We start from the raw sequence: 19507 nt of genomic DNA, 5'->3' as shown, positions 1-19507 counted from the left end.
GTATCCCCACTGAGGCTTTGAAGTGCGAGGGCACCCAGCTCCCAGGTACAGCAGCACGCCTTTGTCTGCCTTAACTGGAAGGAGGAGAACGTACCGGGTGAGTTTCAAGATGTCGCTGGAGAACAGAGGTAGCTGCGTAACAGTTAGAGGTGGGAAGGGGAAGAAGCAGGCAGTACAGGGTTCCCCTGTGGTCGTTCCCCTAAACAATAAGTATGCAGCTTTGGAAACTGTTGGGGGGGACAGCCTTGCAGGTGTAAGCTGCAGTGAAGGGGTCTATAGCGTGAGGTCTGGCTCTGAGACTCAGAAGGGAAAGGGGGAGAGGAGGAGAGCGCTAGTTATAGGAGACTCTCTAGTTAGAGGGACGGACAGGCGGTTCTGTGGACATGGGCGAGACTCTCGGATGGTTTGTTGCCTCCCGGGTGCCAGGGTCCGAGACGGCTCGGACCGTGTCTTCAGAATCCTTAAGGGGGAGGGTGTGCAGCCAGAGGTCGTGGTACACATTGGCACCAACGACATAGGTAGGAAGAGGGGTGGGGAGGTCATTCAAGAACTCAGGGAGTTAGGCTGGAAGCTAAAAGCTAGGACAGACAGAGTCGTCATCTCTGGGTTGTTGCTGGTGCCACGTGACAGGGAGGCAAGGAATAGGGAGAGAGTGCAGTTGAACACGTGGCTGCAAGGATGGTGTAGGAGGGAGGGCTTCAGGTATTTGGACAATTGGACTGCATTCTGGGGAAAGTGGGACCTGTACAAACAGGACGGGTTACACCTGAACCAGAAGGGCACCAATATCCTCGGAGGTAGGTTTGCTAGCACTCTTCGGGGGAGTTTAAACTAATTTGGCAGGGGGATGGGATCCGGACTTGTAGTCCAGCAAGTAAGCTAGCTGTGTGTCAGGATGTCCAAGAATGTAGGGAGGCTGTGGAGAAGGTAGCACTGACAGGGAATACTTGCGGACACAGAGATGGTCTCAAGTGCGTATTCTTCAACGCAAGGAGTATCAGAAATAAGGTGGGTGAACTTAAGGCGTGGATCGGTACCTGGGACTATGATGTTGTGGCCATCACGGAAACGTGGATAGATGAGGGACAGGAATGGTTGTTGGAGGTTCCTGATTACAGATGTTTCAGTAAGATTAGGGAGGGTGGTAAAAAAGGAGGGGGGGGGGTGGCATTGCTAATTAGAAATGGTATAACGGCTGCAGAAAGGAAGTTTCAGGGGGATCTGCCTTTGGAGGTAGTACGGGCTGAAGTCAGAAATAGGAAAGGTGCAGTCACCTTGTTGGGTGTTTACTATAGGCCCCCCAATAGCAGCAGAGATGTGGAGAAACAGATTGGGAAACAGATTTTGGAAAGGTGCAGAAGCCACAGGGTCGTAGTCATGGGCGACTTCAACTTCCCAAATATTGATTGGAAGCTCTTTAGATCAAGTAGATTGGATGGGGCGGTGTTTGTGCAGTGTGTCCAGGAAGCTTTTCTAACTCACTATGTAGATTGTCCAACCAGAGGGGAGGCCATATTGGATTTGGTACTCGGTAATGAACCGGGACAAGTGATGGGCTTGTTCGTGGGTGAACATTTTGGTGATGGTGACCACAATTCTGTGACTTTCACCTTGGTTATGGAGAGAGATAGGTGCGCACAACAAGGTAGATTTTACAATTGGGGGAAGGGAAAATATGATGCTGCAAGACAGGATTTGAGGAGCATAAGTTGGGAGCATTAGCTGTCAGGGAAGGATGTGGTGGAAATGTGGAACTTTTTCATGGAGCAGATACGACGTGTCCTTGATATGACTGCACCTATCAGGCAGGAAAGAAATGGTCGTGCGAGGGAGCCTTGGTTGACGGGGGAGGTTGAATGTCTAGTAAAGAGGAAGAAGGAGGCTTACATAAGGTTGAGGAAACAGGGTTCAGACAGAGCAGTGGAGAGATACAGGATAGCCAGAAGGGACCTGAAGAAAGGGATTTGGAGAGCTAAGAGAGGGCATGAAAAATCCTTGGCGGATAGGATCAAGGATAACCCCAAGGCATTTTATGCGTATGTGAGAAACATGAGAATGACGAGAACGAGGGTAGGTCCAATCAAGGACAGAAGTGGGAGATTGTGTATTGAGTCGGAAGAGATAGGAGAGGTCTTGAATGAGTACTTTTCTTCAGTATTTACGAACGCGAGGGACCGTATTGTTGAAGAGGAGAGTGTGAAACGGACTGGTAAGCTAGAAGAGATACTTGTTAGGAAGGAAGATGTGTTGGACATTTTGAACAACTTGAGGATAGACAAGTCCCCCGGGCCTGACGGGATATATCCTAGGATTATGTGGGAAGCAAGAGAGGAAATTGCAGCACCGTTGGCAATGATCTTTTCGTCTTCACTGTCAACGGGGGTGGTACCAGGGGACTGGAGAGTAGCGAATGTTGTGCCCCTGTTCAAAAAAGGGAATAGGGATAACCCCGGGAATTACAGGCCAGTTAGTCTTACTTCTGTGGTAGGCAAAGTAATGGGAAGGGTACTGAGGGATAGGATTTATGAGTATCTGGAAAGACACTGCTTGATTAGGGACAGCCAGCACGGATTTGTGAAGGGTAGGTCTTGCCTTACAAGTCTTATTGAATTCTTTGAGGAGGTGACCAAGCATGTGGATGAGGGTAAAGCAGTGGATGTAGTGTACATGGATTTTAGTAAGGCATTTGATAAGGTTCCCTATGGTAGGCTTATGCGGAAAGTCAGGAGGCATGGGATAGAGGGAAATTTGGCCAATTGGATAGAAAACTGGCCAACCGGTCGAAGTCAGAGAGTGGTGGTAGATGGTAAATATTCAGCCTGGAGCCCAGTTACAAGTGGAGTTCCGCAGGGATCAGTTCTGGGTCCTCTGCTGCTTGTAATTTTTATTAATGACTTGGATGAGGGAGTTGAAGGATGGGTCAGTAAATTTGCAGATGACACGAAGATTGGTGGAGTTGTGGACAGTGAGGAGGGCTGTTGTCGTTTGCAAAGGGACTTAGATATGATGCAGAGCTGGGCTGAGGAGTGGCAGATGGAGTTCAACCCTGCCAAGTGTGAGGTTGTCCATTTTGGAAGAACAAATAAGAATGCAGAATACAGGGTTAACTGTAGGGTTCTTAGTCAGGTGGAGGAACAGAGGGATCTTGGGGTCTATGTACATAGATCTTTGAAAGTTGCCACTCAGGTGGATAGAGCTTGTAAGAAGGCCTATGGTGTATTAGCGTTCATTAGCAGAGAGATTGAATTCAAGAGTCGTGAAGTGATGTTGCAGCTGTACAGGACTTTGGTTAGGCCACATTTGGAGTACTGTGTGCAGTTCTGGTCACCTCACTTTAGGAAAGATGTGGAAGTTTTGGAGAGGGTGCAGAGGAGATTTACCAGGATATTGCCTGGAATGGAGAATAGGTCGTACGAGGATAGGTTGAGAGTTCTCGGCCTTTTCTCGTTGGAACGGCGAAGGATAAGGGGTGACTTGATAGAGGTTTATAAAATGATCAGAGGAATAGATAGAGTAGACATTCAGAAACTTTTTCCCCGGGTACAGCAGAGTGTTACAAGGGGACATAAATTTAAGGTGAAGGGTGGAAGGTATAGGGGAGCTGTCAGGGGTGGGTTCCTTACCCAGACAGTGGTGGGGGCATGGAATGCGCTGCCCGTGGGAGTGGTAGAGTCAGAATCATTGGCGACCTTTAAGCGGCATTTGGATAGGTACATGGATGGGTGCTTAATCTAGGATAGATGTTCGGTACAACATCGTGGGCCGAAGGGCCTGTTCTGTGCTGTATTGTTCTATGTTCTATGTCCTATGTTCAATCTCACAATTGAGAGTATTTTCAAAGAAAGGGAATATGTCCGACTGTGGAAACTACAGGGGAATCTCCCTGCTGTCGATCATTGGAAAAGTCATCACCAAGATCCTCTTGAACTGCCTCCTCCCTGTGCCTGAGGAACGCCCCCTCCCCCTCCCATCCCATCCTCCGGAATCGCAGTGTGGCCTTCAGTCATGGAGGGGTACAATGGAAGTGACTTTCACCTTGCAACAGCTGTAGGAGAAATGCAGAGAAAACAGCCACCCCCTGGACATGGCCGTCTTTGACCTTACAATGACCTTTGACACGGTCAAGTGGGAAGCATTATGAAGTGCCCTTCTCCATTTTCACTACAACACAAAATTTGTCACCATCCTTCCCCTGTTCGACAATGACATGGAAGTCATGATAATAACAAATGGCTCCATCACCGACCCATTCCCCATTCGAACCAGTGTCAAGCAGGGCTGTGTCATTGTCCCAACACTGTTCTCAATCAATCTCACTGCAATGTTTCACCTCCCCACTGACAAGCTCCCCACTGGAGTGGGGATAAGCTACAGAACCAACAGGAAATTATTTAACCTCCACTACGTTCAGTCCAAAACCAAAGTGACCCCACCATTTGTCATGGGGCTGCAGTACATGTATGGCGTTTGTGTATGCACAAATTCAGAGGATGTACCCCAGACCATTGCCAATACCTTTACAGGGACACATTAGAGCATGGGTCTCACCCTGAACATTCACAAGACAAAGGCCCTCCTCCAACCTGGCCTGGCATTGTGGAACAAAACCCCTATCATTACCGTCCAATACCTCAGGACCGTCCTGTCGACCGAATCAGAGATCCATGCTAGCACAGCCATCGGCTGGCTGAAGGAAAGGGTGTTTGAGGACAACAATATCAGGCAACACCGATCAACAACCAGCAGGCAAGGAGAACAGCGGGACAGAGCTTTCGTAAAATGTTATTGGTTATGATCACAGACATCCACGGCCATCTTCTAAAGATGAACAGGAAATTGTGCACCAAATACTCTATTCCAATGCCAGCGATGCAGAATGGAGAGCTTCATTAGAGCAAGAGATCACCACACAACGCAGGACTAGAACCATGAAAAGACAGGCATTACATGAAACACTATATGAGCTCACCCACTTGAATAAAGATTTGTATACCTGTTGTCTTTCACTGTGTCTCACACTTGCACACACACAACACGGGTGCAGGGGAAAATTAAAACCTAACACAGTTAGGCGGTAGTGTAGGGGGTTCAAAAAATTACATAAAATCTCACCCACAACAATGATCCAGACACTGCAGAGACATGGATAAAGAGCTGCTCAGAGGCTGGTACTCACAGGCTGGTACACAGACTAAACTTTAATGACAAAGATTTCAGGAAAAACAACCTCCCAGCAGCACTAGAAGACACACTAATAAACAACAGTTTGGATGAAGAAACACGACAGACTATCAGACAGACATCAGCCTCAATCCTAAACAGAAAATGAGACAGGAACACAGTCGCCGCAGAAGAAAACAAAGCATTGATGAAACTCAAAATGGACAAGAGCATAGTGATACAAAGGAAGGATTACAGTAATACTAAGCAAAGGCCAGTAGATGGAGAAGGAAAATGAACGTCTCAGTGACACTGCTACTTAACAGCAGGTGGCGATAGACCCGAGCCCACAACTCGAGTACAGGATTGCCAGGACACTAAAGTGATGACGCAGCAAAGGATACATCAGCAAAACCGACCTGTAAAAGCTGAAATCCCAATGGATCCAACACACTTTGATTCTGCAGAATACCCAGGGATTACAAAGCAATAACACCTCTCAGAGATATTGTATCACTCCCAGAGACTCTTACCTACAGACTCTACCCACCCACATGGAGCCACAAACAAGATGAAACTACCCAATAGAGTTCTCCAATCACTCTACTCACACACCCCCAGCGTTCCTCAACATCATCAGAAACACCACAACAGAGGAGGACGAAATAATGTTTTCATTTGATGTAGCAGTGCTGTTATATCTATAGATGTCACCCTAGCCAACAGTACCATTGCCACATTATTGGACAAAGTGGTTACTGGGAAACTCGATGACACCAGCAGCACCAACAACAGCATGCTCAAATTACTGGAACTATGCCTCACAACCCATTTTACATTCAATGAATAAGTATAAAGACAAATCAACAGCACCCCAATGGGGAACCCGATATCAAGACTGATAGCAGAAACAATAATGCAATGTGCAGAACGGAGAGCTCTGCCCACCACCCAACCCAAGCTCTGGATCTGGTATGTCGATGACACCTTTGTCATCACTAAGCATATGCAACTGGAAGAAAGCCATCAGTAACATCCTGACCAGAATAAAGTTCACTGAAGAAGAGGGGAACAAGATCAGACTCTCCTTCCTGGAGACTTACTGGAGAACTCCGGATCAGTGTGAACCGGAAGAACACCCATACAGACCAGATACTGAAATATAACAGAAACAACGCAGCACCCACAAACGAAGCTACATTACAACATTATTTATACAGACAAGGAAACACTGCAGCTACCCAGAACTCCAGAAGGCAGAGCTGGGACACCTATTCAAGGGATTTAAATAGACCGGGTACCCCAATAACACTATCCTCCAGTACTTACACAACAAAGCTCAAGATGAAAGCACTACACGACCAGACACTGTAATGACCATATCATATATCAGGGACATATCAGAAATGACTACCTGATTACTCAGACCCCGAGAAAACACAGGGGCCCACAAAGCAGCAAACACCTTTCGACAGCTCCTTGGACACCTACATCCAACAGGACGAATGTTATCTACAGAATATGCGCCAAGGACTGTGAAAAACACTGCATTGATCAAGCAGGAGGAAAACTGACCATACGAGTGCACGGACACCAACTCACCATTGCCAGATATGACAAGTATACCCTCATTTCCAACGCAGACATTGAAGGACACAAATTCATCTGAGACAATTGAACCATCGTAGCACAGATAAAACAGGGAATTTCTTGGAGCCTGAGACTTCAACAGGAACAATCAATGAAATCCTTGAACTGGACCCCATATACAAACCACTCAGATAGAGAAACGGAAGTACCTTCTCCGCGGTTATGGCAGAGCCCGCGTGTCGCTGGAGAAATAGCACGGGGTGTCTGCCAACTCCCTTGAGCTGTTCAGGGAGAGTTGGGCACCACAATGAGTGGAGTGTTTTATTTGTCCCTACAACTCTATTTTGGTTTGATCCCTGCCCTCCCCTTCACTGTTTGATCACACAGCATTACTCTTTGATGAGAGGGGCACTGCTTGTCACTGGCCACTCGGGTATTTCCTTTCTTCCTGGTAGTGGAATATAAATAAAGATTTACACGCGTGCTGTTTTTCATTGTGTCGGACACCTGCACGTACACAACATGGGTGTGGGGGTAAAATAAGCACGACCACTGTCAGGCGCCGTGTGGGGGAAAATAAATAAATTCAATAAAATATACTTTGCTCTCTGCTCAGATGGCGGGGGGTGGATCTGTGTTCATGTGGCCGCGTGCTGTGTGTTCAGGTGGCTGGGGGCTCTGTGTTCCAATGGCAGGGAGCTCTGTGTTCAGGTGGCAGGGGGCTCTGTGTTCAGGTGGCCGGGGGCTCTGTGTTCAGGTGGCACGGGGCTCTGTGTTCAGGTGGCAGGGGGCTCTGTGTTCAGGTGGCCGGGGGCTCTGTGTTCAGGTGGTTGGGGGCTCTGTGTTCAGGTGGTTGGGTGCTGTGTGTTCAGGTGACAGGGGGCAGGGGGCTCTGTGTTCAGATGGCAGGAGGCTCTGTGTTCAGGTGGCTGGAGGCTCTGTGTTCAGGTGGCAGGGGGCTCTGTGTTCAGGTGGCAGGGGGCTCTGTGTTCAGGTGGCAGCGGGCTCTGTGTTCAGGTGGCAGGGGGCTCTGTGTTCAGGTGGCAGCGGGCTCTGTGTTCAGGTGGCAGGGGGCACTGTGTTCAGGTGGTTGGGTGCTGTGTGTTCAGGTGGCCGGGGGCTCTGTGTTCAGGTGGTTGGGTGCTGTGTGTTCAGGTGGCGGGAGCTCTGTGTTCAGGTGGCTGGGGGCTCTGTGTTCAGCTGGCTGGGTGCTGAGTGTTCAGGTGGCTGGGGGCTCTGTGTTCAGGTGGCCGGGTGCTCACTCCTGAGTTTTTTTAAAAGAAGCTGTGATATTCGAGGGCGCCATCAGTGCAGTGTTGGGAGGCAATGTAGATTCGATGGAGAACGGTGTTGAATACATTCGGGTGGAATAGAAATTCGCACAAAAATGTCACTGATAGCTTATTCCACTGACCAGCAAATAATAACATCACATCGGTGCGGGCACCGAACAAAGAAATAATTAATGTCGTTAGAAATGGTATGGCTCTTATCATGAGGGTGTTTAATCGACATGCGGATTGGTTGAACCAGCTCCGTCAGGGTAGACTTGAGGAGGAGTTCATTGAGTGTATCCATGATAGTTTTCTTGAATAGTATGTAATGGAACAGACGAGGGAGCAAGCTATCCTAGACCTGCCCCTGTGTAATAGATAGGAATAATTAATGATCTCACAGTGAGGGATCCTCTTGGAAGGAGAGATCACGGTATGGTTGATTTCAGGATCCAGATGGAGTGTGATGATAAAATCTAATACCGGTGTCCTGTGCTTAAACAAGGGATATGACAATTGGAGAACCTGGCTAAAGTAGACTGAAAGAAAGATTTTATGGTGGGACAGTTGATGAGCAGTAGAGGACTTTCAAAGAAATTTTTCAATGTCCTCAGCAAAGTATATTCTGGTGACAAGGAAGGACTGTAAGAGGAGGGGTAATCTGCCATCAGTGTGGAAGGAAATAAGGCAGGCTGTCAAATTCAAACAGAAGGCATACAAACTCGCCAAAAATAGCGGCAATCTAGAAGACTTGGGAAAACATTCAAGGTCATCACAACACCCCAATAAGAGGTAAAAATAAAAGTGAGATTGAAGGTGAGAAAAAAAAGCTTGCACAAAATAAAACGACAGATAACAAACGTTTCTGTACTTATATAAAATGAAAAAAGAGTGGCTAGAGTAAGCGTTGGTCCTTTAGAGGACGCGAAGGGGCATTTATTTATGGGATGTGATGAAATGGCTGAGACATTGAACAGGTAGTTTGTATTGTCCTTCACAGTGGGTGGACAATAATAACATGCCAGTAAGTGACAAAGAGACGAAGGGAGGTGAGAACCTGGAAACAAGCATTGTTACGGAAGAGGAGTATTCGGCATGCTGATGGAGATAAGGATAGACACGTCTCCTGGCTCTGAAGGAACGCACCCCAGTGTACTAAACGAGATGGCAGGAGAAATAGCAAGTGCGCTTACTGTAATTTTCCAAAATTCACTGAACTCTGGGGCAGTCCCAGCAGATTGGAAAATAACAAATGTGACACCACTGTTTTAAAAGGTAGGTAGACAAAAATGAGGAATTATAGACCAGTTAGCTTAACCTCTGTAGTGGGGAAGATGCATTCGTCTATTTTCAAGGAAGAAATAGCAGGACATCTCGATAGAAATTGTCCTACTGGACAGATACAGCACGGGTTCATGAAGGGCAGGTCATGCATGACAAAACTTTTGGAATTCAAAGAAGACATTTCGAGCAAGCTGGACAACAGGGATCCAATGTATGTGATATAACTACATTTCCAAAAAGCATTCGACAAGGGGCTTCACAAGAGGCTGCTGCTTAAGATAAGGATGCATCATGTTAGGGGTAGAGTATTAGCATGGATTAGGGTTGGTTGACTAACAAGAAAGAAAGAGTGTTATTCTGGATAGCAGTCAGTGACCAGTGTTCTGCCTCAGGGATCAGTGTTGGGACCACAATTATTCACAATTTATATCGATGATTTGCAGTTGGGCACCACGTGTAGGGTGTCAAAGTTTACAGATGACACGAAGATGAGTGGCAGAGCAAAGTGTGCAGAGGACTGTGAAACTTTGCAGAGGAACATAGTTATATTAAGTGAGTAGGCAAAGGTCTGGCAGATGTAATGGAATGTTAGTAAACATGGAGTCATCCAATTTGGTCAGAGTAACAATAAAAAAGGGTATTCTCCTGCTGCTGCAGCTTCCTGGGCCTGGTCCGACTACCGTAGCCTTGGTAGTACAAAATAAAATAAAAAGAACTATTATTAAATGGCAAAATGTTGCAGCATGCTGCTGTGCAGAGGGACCTGGGTGTCCGTGAGCATGAATCACAGAAGACTGGTCTGCAGGTACAACAAGTAATTAGGAAGGCAAATGGAATTTTGTTCTTCATTGCTAAAGGGATTGGGTTTGAAGGCAGGGAGCAGATATTGCACCTATACAAGATGCTGGTGAGGCCACACCCAGAGTACTGTGTCCAGATATGGTCTCCTTACTTGAGAAAGGATGGACTGCAGTGGAGGTGTGCAGAGGAGGTTCACTCGGTTGATTTTAGAGTTGAGGGGATTGGCTCATGAGGAAAGGCTGAGTAGATTGGGATTTTAAGGGCGGTACGGTGGCGCAGCAGTTAGCACTGCTGCCTCACAGCACCAGAGACCTGAGTTAAATTCCCGCCTCTGGCGACTGTCTGTGTGGAGTTTGCACATTCTCCCCGTGTCTGTGTGGGTTTCCTCCGGGTGGTCCGGTTTCCTCCCACAGTCCAAAAATGTGCAGGTTAGGTGAATTGGCCATGCTAAATTGCCCGCAGTGTTAGGTGAAGGGGTAAATGTAGGGGAATGTGCCTGGATGGGTTGTGCTTTGGCGGGTCGGTGTGGAATTGTTGGGCCGAAGGGCCTGTTTCCACACTGTAAGTAATCTAATTTAATCTTATACAGGACACAAGCTTCTGTATGTCATAGCCTATAATACATCTTTTTAAAAAAAGAAAAATAAGAGAAAAAAAATAGTTGATTATAGAGTTTGACTAATGAGAAAAGGCTGAGTAGATTGGGATTATATTCATTGGAATTCAGAAGGATGGGGGGATCTTATTGAAACATGTAATTATGAAGGGAATTAATAAAAAAGAAATAGATAGGATGTTTCCAATGGTAGGTGAGACTGGTCCAAGAGGGCATGGCCTCAAGGTTAGAGGAAGCAGGTTTAGAACTGAACTCAGAAGAAACTTCTTCATCGAGTGGGTTGTAAATCTATGGAATTCCTTGCCCATGGAAGCAGTTGACGCGAGTTGAGTAAGCATTTTTACTTTTTTTCCTTCTTTTATGTGATCAAACAGTGCAGGGGAGGGCTAGGACTAGAGTTGGAGGGGGAGACACTTTTGTTTTTTTTCTCTTTTTTTTAAAATTAACCCCCACACTACTGCCTAACTGCAGTAGTGCTTATTTTTCCCCCAGCACCCATGGTGTGTGTGTGTGTGTGTGTGTGTGTGTGTGTGTGTGTGTGTGTGTGTGTGTGTGTGTGTGTGTGTGTGTGTGTGTGTGTGTGTGTGTGTGTGTGTGTAGGTGTGAGACACAGTGAGAGACACAAAGTGCACAAATCTTTATTTAATTTCCACAACCAGGAAGAAAGGAAACACCCGAGTGCCCAGTGACAGGCAGTGCCCTTCACATCAAAGGGCAATGCTGTATGATCAAAACAGTGAAGGGGAGGGCAGGGACGGAATCAAAATCGAGTTGAAGGGAGAAATGATGCACTCCACTCCCCTGCGGCGCCACCTCTCCCTGAACAACTCCAGGGTGTTGGTGGACACCGCATGCTCCTTCTCCAAGAACACACGGGCCCTAACGGAACAGCGGAAGAGGGGCAGGCAGTCGGCCCTAACGACCCCCTCCACGGCCCGCTGCCTGGACCTGTTTATGGCCAATTTGACCAGGCCCAGGAGCAGACCCACGAGGAAGTCTTCAGAACTGCCCTCCCTCCTCCATACCGGGTGCCCGAAGATCAGGAGCGTGGGACTGAAGTGCAACCAAAAGCAGAGGAGAAGGTTTTTGAGAAAATCAAAGAGGGAGTGCAAACGCCCACACCCAATGTACACATGGTCCATGGACTCCACAGCACCACAGAACAAGCAGTTGGGCAGGGAGTCCGTGAACCACCGCAATCTGCGGTTGCAGGGGACTGCTGCGTGCAGCACCCTCCACCCCAGATCCCCAAGAGAAAGGGGGAGGACTCCTGCGTAGAGAGCCCTCCACTGGGGATCACCACCGCCCAGTGGCAAATGGGCATGTCAGGGCGTGTCCGGGCGGTGGATGAGGGAGAAGAGGTGGGCGGTGTGCAGCAGCAGTCGATACAAGACCCGCCTTTTCACCCCCTGAAAGAAAACAAAATTAAAATTCCAGAGGTGGCTCAGGTTGTGGGACACAGGCTGCCGCGGGAACTACGGGACCTTGGGGCCAATGTGAAATTCCGTCCGGGCAGGGGTGAGCGTGGACGGGAATCCACCACACACCTGAGCGTGCTCCAACTGGTGCACTACGTCGGGTCTGAGCACCGCCGTTTTAATACGTCAGATGGTGGTGGCCATGTACCGGACGTCTACCGCTGCCCTGCTCGCTATGTCTTGCGGCAACGTCCAGACCAGGCCCCCGGCACCCAGCACATCCCCGACCCTGGTCACCCTCGCCGCCACGGCCGTCCCCTCCGACAGCCACTCGAACCCGCGAGCATGGAGATGCGGATTCCTGAGCAACGGCTCCCTGACGACAGTCGCTACTCCTGCCGGAGGGTAGGCGCGGCGCAATTCGACAATGTTCCAGACAGTGATCAGGTCCTGGTAAAATATAGGCAGCACCTTGAGGGTGACCTCCAAACCGTCATGGTCGACGAACAGGAGCCGTGTATCGTAGTTGCGATTACACACCTGGTGGAAAATTACGTCGCCAGGGCGCACCACCTAGGAGGAGGCTCGATGTAAAGGTATCGCTGCAAGGTCTGAAGGCGAAGGTCGCGACCTGGGTGCAGATGCACACCAGCGACAGACCGCCCTCCTCATTAGGGAGACTCAGAACCTGCGCAGCGACCCAGTGCATCTTTTTGTCCCAGAAGAAGTCGACCAACGTTCTCTGGATGTCAGCGACAAAGCCAGGAGGAGGGACCAAAGTGACCAGCCGGTACCACAGCATGGCGGCCACCAGCTGGTTTATGACCAGCACTCAGCTCCTGTAAGATCGCACTCGGAGCAGTCCTGTCCAGCGGCCTAGGCGAGCCGAGACTTTGGCCTCCAGCCCCTGCCAGTTGGCCGGCCAGGATTCCTCGGCCGGGCTGAGGTAGACTCCCAGGTAGAGGAGATGGGTGGTGCTCCAGCTGAACCCCCGAAACTCCTCCGGCAGGGAGTCCACCCGCCACGGACCCACCAGCAGCCCGAAAATTTGGCCCAGTTGATCCTGGCGGAAGACGCTGCCGAGTACACGGCCTGGCACTCGCGCATCCTCCCCAGGTCAGCCGGGTCGGTGAAAGAGAGGACCACCTCCGTACCCATGCCACGCAGAAGCAGCCCCGACAACCTCCTCTGCAAGAGGCACAGGAAAGGCTCCACGCACAGGGAATCCAGCTGGCCGGACAGGGGGCAGCCTTGACGCACTCCTCTCCCGAAGCGAAGGGGCGCCGTCAGGGACCCGTTAACTTTAATCAGACACTCTGCGTCGGTGTACAAAATTGGGATGCGGGTGACGAACTGCATCCCGAACCCGAATGCCCGCAGAGTCCGGAGCAGGTACTCATGATCGACCCTGTCGAACGCCTTCTCCTGGTCGAGAGACAGGAAGGCGCTCGGCAGACCAGCCCGTCAACTGAAATGGATCAGGTCCCGGAGCAGGTGGACGTTGTAGTGTATCCTCCGGCCCGGGACCGTGTAGGACTGGTCCGGGTGAATCATATGGGCCAGCACAGAAGCCAGGCGAGAAGACAACACCCTGGCGAAGATTTTGTAGTCCGTGCTGAGGAGGGAGACTGGACGCCAGTTCTTCAAAAAACGAAGGTCCCCCTTCTTTGGCAGCAGGACAATGACCGCCCTGCGCCAAGAAAGGGGCAGCTCTCCGTCATTTAGACACTCCCCCAGGACCTGTGTGTAGTCGCTCCCCAGGACGTCCCAGAACGCCCTGAAGAACTCCATAGTCAGCCCGTCCAGCCCCGGGGATTTGCCCCTCGAGAGCCGGTCGAGGGCGCCGGTCAGCTCCTCGAAAGTGGCGGGAGCGTCGAGCCTTCTGGCGTCCTCCGGGCTGAGCTGCGGCAGGTCCTCCCACAGAACTCTGCGAGCATCCTCGCTGGACAGATTCGGAGAGAACAGGGCCGTGTAATAGGATCGGACGTGAGCCCTGATACCCTCCGGATCCGAGACGAGGGACCTGTCGTCGGCCAGCAGCACAAGGAGCTGCTGACGGGTGCCAAGCCTTTTTTCCAGCGAGTCGAAGAAGGGGGGGCCGCGGTCCAGGTCCTGGAGGAGCTGGAGCCGCGACCTCACGTACACGCCCCGAGCCCCGACGAGCTGCAGGACCCGGAGCACGGCCTTCTTCTCTTCGTACACCCCGCGCAGGGCCGGGTCCGCATCGGGCTGACCGAGGCATGACTCCAGGTCGAGCATCTCCCTCTCCAACTCCCCGATCCTGGATTTCCGCCTCTTTGTCGACCCCCTCGCGTACTCCTGACAGAAGACGCGGACGTGAGCCTTGCCCACGTCCCACCATAGCCTCAGGGAGGGGAAGCTTCCCCGTTTCCTTCTCCAGCTGGCCCAGAAACGACGAAACGAGTCCCGGAACTGCTCGTCCTCCAGCAGCAGGTTGTCAAAGTGCCAGTCCGCGGAGCCGCGCCTGGTGCCGAACGAAAGGAGTTCCGCCCACACCAGGCGATGGTCCGTGCACGACACCTTCCGCGTGGAGGCCTTCGGAAAACAGGAGGCATACGCCCGCGAAATGTACAGGCAGTCGATTCTGGACACTCCGACCCCAGGCCTCACGAAGTTGAGGGCGATGGAGTCAGGATGGAGATTCCGCCAGACGTCCACCAGGTCGAAGGACTTGAACAAGTCCCCCAACCTCCTCCCCAACGCAGAACTCGTGCGGGCACCGCCGTGGTCCCTGTCCTCGAGGACGCAGTTAAAATCTCCCCCAAGGATGACGCACTGGTTCTCATCGATGGAGGCAAGATGAGTGGACACTTCTCCAAAGAAGCTCGCTTGCCTCGGCCCGGCCAGGGGAGCGTAGACGTTCACCAAGTGAAGCACCGCGCCCCCCCAGCCGAACCATCAGGTGAAGCAAACGGCCTGGCACTGGCACCCTGACCCCCAAGATCTCTGGCTGAAAATGCAGGGCCAAGATAGCCACCCCGCCAGATTTGTGGGTGAGGTGATTCATGTAGACCCCCCCTCGCCACTCCAGGAGCCAGCTGGCTTTGTCTCTCAGGGTAGTGTGGGTTTCTTGCAGGAAGCACACCACATACCTCCCGTCCCGAAGGACCGAGAGGGTCTGGAATCTGCACTGTGACTCCCTGCTGTCGTTGATGTTGAGGCTGGCTATAGTTGTCTCCATGTCATCGCTCATTCATGTCGAGCCCAGGCGCCTGACGCGCAGCATGGGCCGACCAGTAAACTCTCTCAAAGGAACTCCAGCGGTCGAGCGCCAGTTGGGCTCTATCCTGGCGACTCCGAGTTTCCTCGACAAACTCCTGGAGTTCCTCGAGGGGGATGAGTGGGAGATCGGTGGGGAGCACCTGGGACTCAAATGTCGCTGGAGACGGACTCCGCATCATCCCCAGTGTCCGCCACTGATCCCGAACCCTCCTCCGGGAGGTCGCTCTTGGTCACTGACCCCTCCCCCATCGAGAGGATGGGGGCTGGTCCAGCACCACCAACTGGCTTCCAACCCCCAGCGACCCCATCCCCAGGGTCACCGGCGGTACCTTCCGCGGTACACCCCTTCCCAGAACGCCCTCAGTTCGGTCATCGGGCGGCAGAGGCTTGGGGCCCCGCTCCTCTCCCGACACCGGGACGCCCGGTTCCTCGGGGAAAGCTTTTCCCCCAGGACCAAGGCCCCCAGAAAATGTCTGGGAGGGAGGAGCGAGGATAGCACCTTCCTCCCCTCCACCGCTCAACGACCCAGCTGAGAATTCATCTTTGTCACCCACATCCACGGCCCGTGTGGTTATTAAAGTCCCCCCCCAGGGGCCAGAGGTGTTATGGCAGCGGAAGGTCCCGTTGTAGCCCCTGGGGTTTGGGCAGGTCAGGCCACCGTGCCGGACAGTCAAGAGGCACCGTAGGCTCATCTCTGAAGAGGGGCAGCGCCACCGGTGCGCTGCTGGAGTGTCTCACCCCTATAGGGCCAGCGCCTCTTCCCCAGAGAGACGGGGGAGTTTATGGGCCTTCTCCTCTCCGCCCGCCTTGGTGGTCATGGGGACCGTGGTCTCATACACCCCAGCACCCCCCCACCTTTCCCGAAATACGATTGGTTGGGGAAAGACAGGGGGCTTGGCCAGGGTGGGTGCATCAGCTGTATCACTTCCTGCCCGCCACTGGTTTATCAGGTGATGGCAGGCGGGGCAGGGGCAGGGGCAGGGGCAGGGGCAGGGGCCCAGTTCCCTCTCTGGGGCCCAGACACACGGTTGCTGCAGGTGGTGAGGTGGCAGTGGTCTTACCCCCACCCCACCCCCCAGGTTAGTGCCAGGGTGTGGCTGGGTGGGGCAGGGCTCGGGCTCGGGCTCGGGCCAGGTGTTGAATCCCCAGGAATTTCTGTAACGGGGTGGGGTTGGGTGTGGGGTCAATGGGGCCAGGATCAGGTACGGGTTTGGCGTTCCCGTGCCGGGGTGACACTGGCACGGCCACAGAGGCATTGTTGTGCCGGGGCGGGGCAGGTCATGGGCTAGGTGTGGGGGAAGGGGATAGGGTGGTCTCCCCGTGAGCGGGCCTGACACGTTGTGTCTTCCTGGGCGCCTTCTGGCTGGTCGGACGCTCATCCCCCTCCCTGCCAGAGACTGAGGCATTGGAAGTCTCTCGCTTAGCCCCTGGTGCAGGGGCTTGTGGTGGTGACTTCGGGGGAGGGGACGCCACCCTCAGCCGTTGGTTTGGGCAGCCTTCTGGGTGGGGCAGTTTTTTCTAATATGCCCCACCTCGCGGCACAGGTGGCACCGCACGCCGTCCGCCGTCCAGAACACATGGTAGGCCGCGCCCTCGTGGAGGAGGGTGAAAGAGCCCTCGGTGACCTCCTCCTGGGCCAGGCAAATAAATACCTGGTGTCGGAAGGAGTATATGTGCCGGAGGGAGTGGTCCTTAAGACCGAGCAGGAGCGGTTGGACCCCTGACCGGATCTCCCCCAAGGTGGTGAGGTGGGGAAGAAGGAGCTCACTGGCAATGAAGGGCGGGACGTTGGAGATCACGCTCCTCTGGGCCGTGACCTCCTAAGTGTAGATGGGCAAGTGTGTCCCGCCCACAGTGAGCGCCCTCTCCACTGCCAGGTGGACCGCCTGCACAGTCTTGAGGAAGAAAACGGCATTCTCATACATCCAGGCCGCAGCGACAAGCGCCGACCACACTAGCCATGGCCTTACCGCAGGTCTCGATGGTCATATTGAGATGGGGATAGGCCTTTACCCCCAGGCCTTTGGTCAGGTGCCTGAAGGGGTTCGTGGTTGCAGCTGGGGTTGGAGCAGCCGAGCCTAACGCAGCGGCTACCTCGGCGTAGGTTCGGCTGGGCCCTGCAACCTGTTGGGCTCTCCATGTTTTGCTGTTTTCCACCGGTCAGGTCCCCAGGCAGCAGCAGCGGTGGAGACAGGCCCCAGGCAAGTCCCAGGCAGGCCCTTGGTCGCAGCAGTGGGGGCAGACCTGTTGGGGAGGGTCCCCAAGGCAAGTCCCAGGCAGCCCAAAAATTTAGTCCTGGGCAGCAGCGGTGGAGGTGGGCCTCAGGTCGCAGCAGTGGTGGAGGTTATGGGGAGGGGTCCAAGGCGAGCCCCAGGCAGCAGTGGTGGAGGCAGGCCTCAGGTGACAGCAGCAGTGGAAGCAGGCCTCTGGTGAGTCTCAGGCAGGCCCTTGGTCGCAGCAGTGGGGGCAGACCTGTTGGGGAGGATCCCCAAGGCAAGTCCCAGGCAGCAGCAGTGGAGGTGGGCCTCAGGTCGCAGCAGTGGTGGAGGTTATGGGGAGGGGCCCAAGGTGAGTCCCACGCAGCAGTGGTGGAGGCAGGTCTCAGGTGACAGCAGCGGTGGAAGCAGGCCTCTGGTGAGTCTCAGGTAGGCCTTTGGTCGCAGCGGTGGAGGCAGGCCTGTTGGGGAGGGTCTCCCAAGCAAGTCCCACACAGCAGCGGTGGAGGTGGGCCTCAGGTCGCAGCAATGGTGGAGGTTGTGGGAAGGGGCCCCAGGCAAGTCCCTGGCAATGGTGATGGAGGCAGGTCCGGGCAGGGTCCCAGAGACCAGCAGTGGAAGTGGGCCCCAGGTCAGCAGCAACATTCCCTTGACCTAGCCGAGGCCCAGGCTGCAGCTCCAAATGTAGGCCCAGGACTCACAGCTCTCACCTCCTTCTGCCTCCTTCTTCTGTCTTCTTTCTTCCGTCTTTCGTTCAACTCTCTCAATATGGGGCAGCTGGTTCAGGGATAGTCCCCTTCCCTTCTGCCACCTTCAAGGAGGAGAGTTCTTGCACACATGCACACACACACACACACTGATCCAACTCTTGACAGGGAAAACACCTGGGTGGCCAGTGACAAGCAGTGCCCTTCACATCAAGGGACAATGCTGTGTGATCACACAGTGAAGGGGAGGGCAGGGACTAAATCAAAATTAAGTTGGAGGGGGAAATGATGCACTCCTCTCCCTGCGGAGCCCACCTCTCCCTGAACAACTCCAGGGTGTTGGTGGACACTGCGTGCTCCTTCTCCAAGGACACCCGGGCTCTAACGTAACCGCAGAAGAGGGGCAGGCAGTCGGCCCTAATGACCCCTCCACGGCCCGCTGCCTGGTCCTGTTTATGGCCAGTTTGGCCAGGCCCAGGAGCAGACCCACAAGGAGGTCTTCAGACCTGCCCTCCCTCCTCTGTACCGGGTGCCCGAAGATCAGGAGTGTGGGACTGAAGTGTAACCAAAAGCAGAGGAGGAGGTTTTTGAGAAAATCAACCCCCACTGTCATGCTCAATCCCCTGTACATTCCCCATCATCATGTTCACTGCCCTGCACACTCCCCCATTATCACTCTCTCTCCCCTCCACTCTCCATGTCATACTCACTGCCCCACCCCACCCCATCTCTCACTGTCACGCTCACTCCCCTGCCGACTCCGCCACTGGCACACTCACTCTTTGACAGCTGAGCGTCACACTCATTTCCCCACATTCTCCCTCACTGTCACACTCACTACCCTTCAAAACTCCCCCCCACTGTCACACTCACTGTTTCGCGCACACCCCACCATCACAGTCACTGCCCCATACACTCCCCTACGATCACTTTCACTACACTGCAAAACCCCCATCGTCACACTCTCCCCCTCCATCATGCTCACGCTCCTGCACGCGCCCCCACCTTCACTCTCATTCCCCTGCACACTCCCCCACTGACACTCTCTCACACCCTCCTGCACACTCATACACACTGCCCTATACACTCCCTCTCCATTTTGCTTTCTCCCCTTACCACAATGATTGTCACACTCACTCCCCTGCTGTCACACTCACTCCTCCACACAATCCTCCACCATCACCCTCACTGCCCTGCA

The sequence above is a fragment of the Hemiscyllium ocellatum genome, chromosome 26 (genome assembly GCF_020745735.1).
Source record: "Hemiscyllium ocellatum isolate sHemOce1 chromosome 26, sHemOce1.pat.X.cur, whole genome shotgun sequence".
NCBI classification, from domain to species: domain Eukaryota; kingdom Metazoa; phylum Chordata; class Chondrichthyes; order Orectolobiformes; family Hemiscylliidae; genus Hemiscyllium; species Hemiscyllium ocellatum.
The sequence above is the reverse complement of the archived record's forward strand: the minus strand, read 5'-3'. Positions refer to the sequence as shown.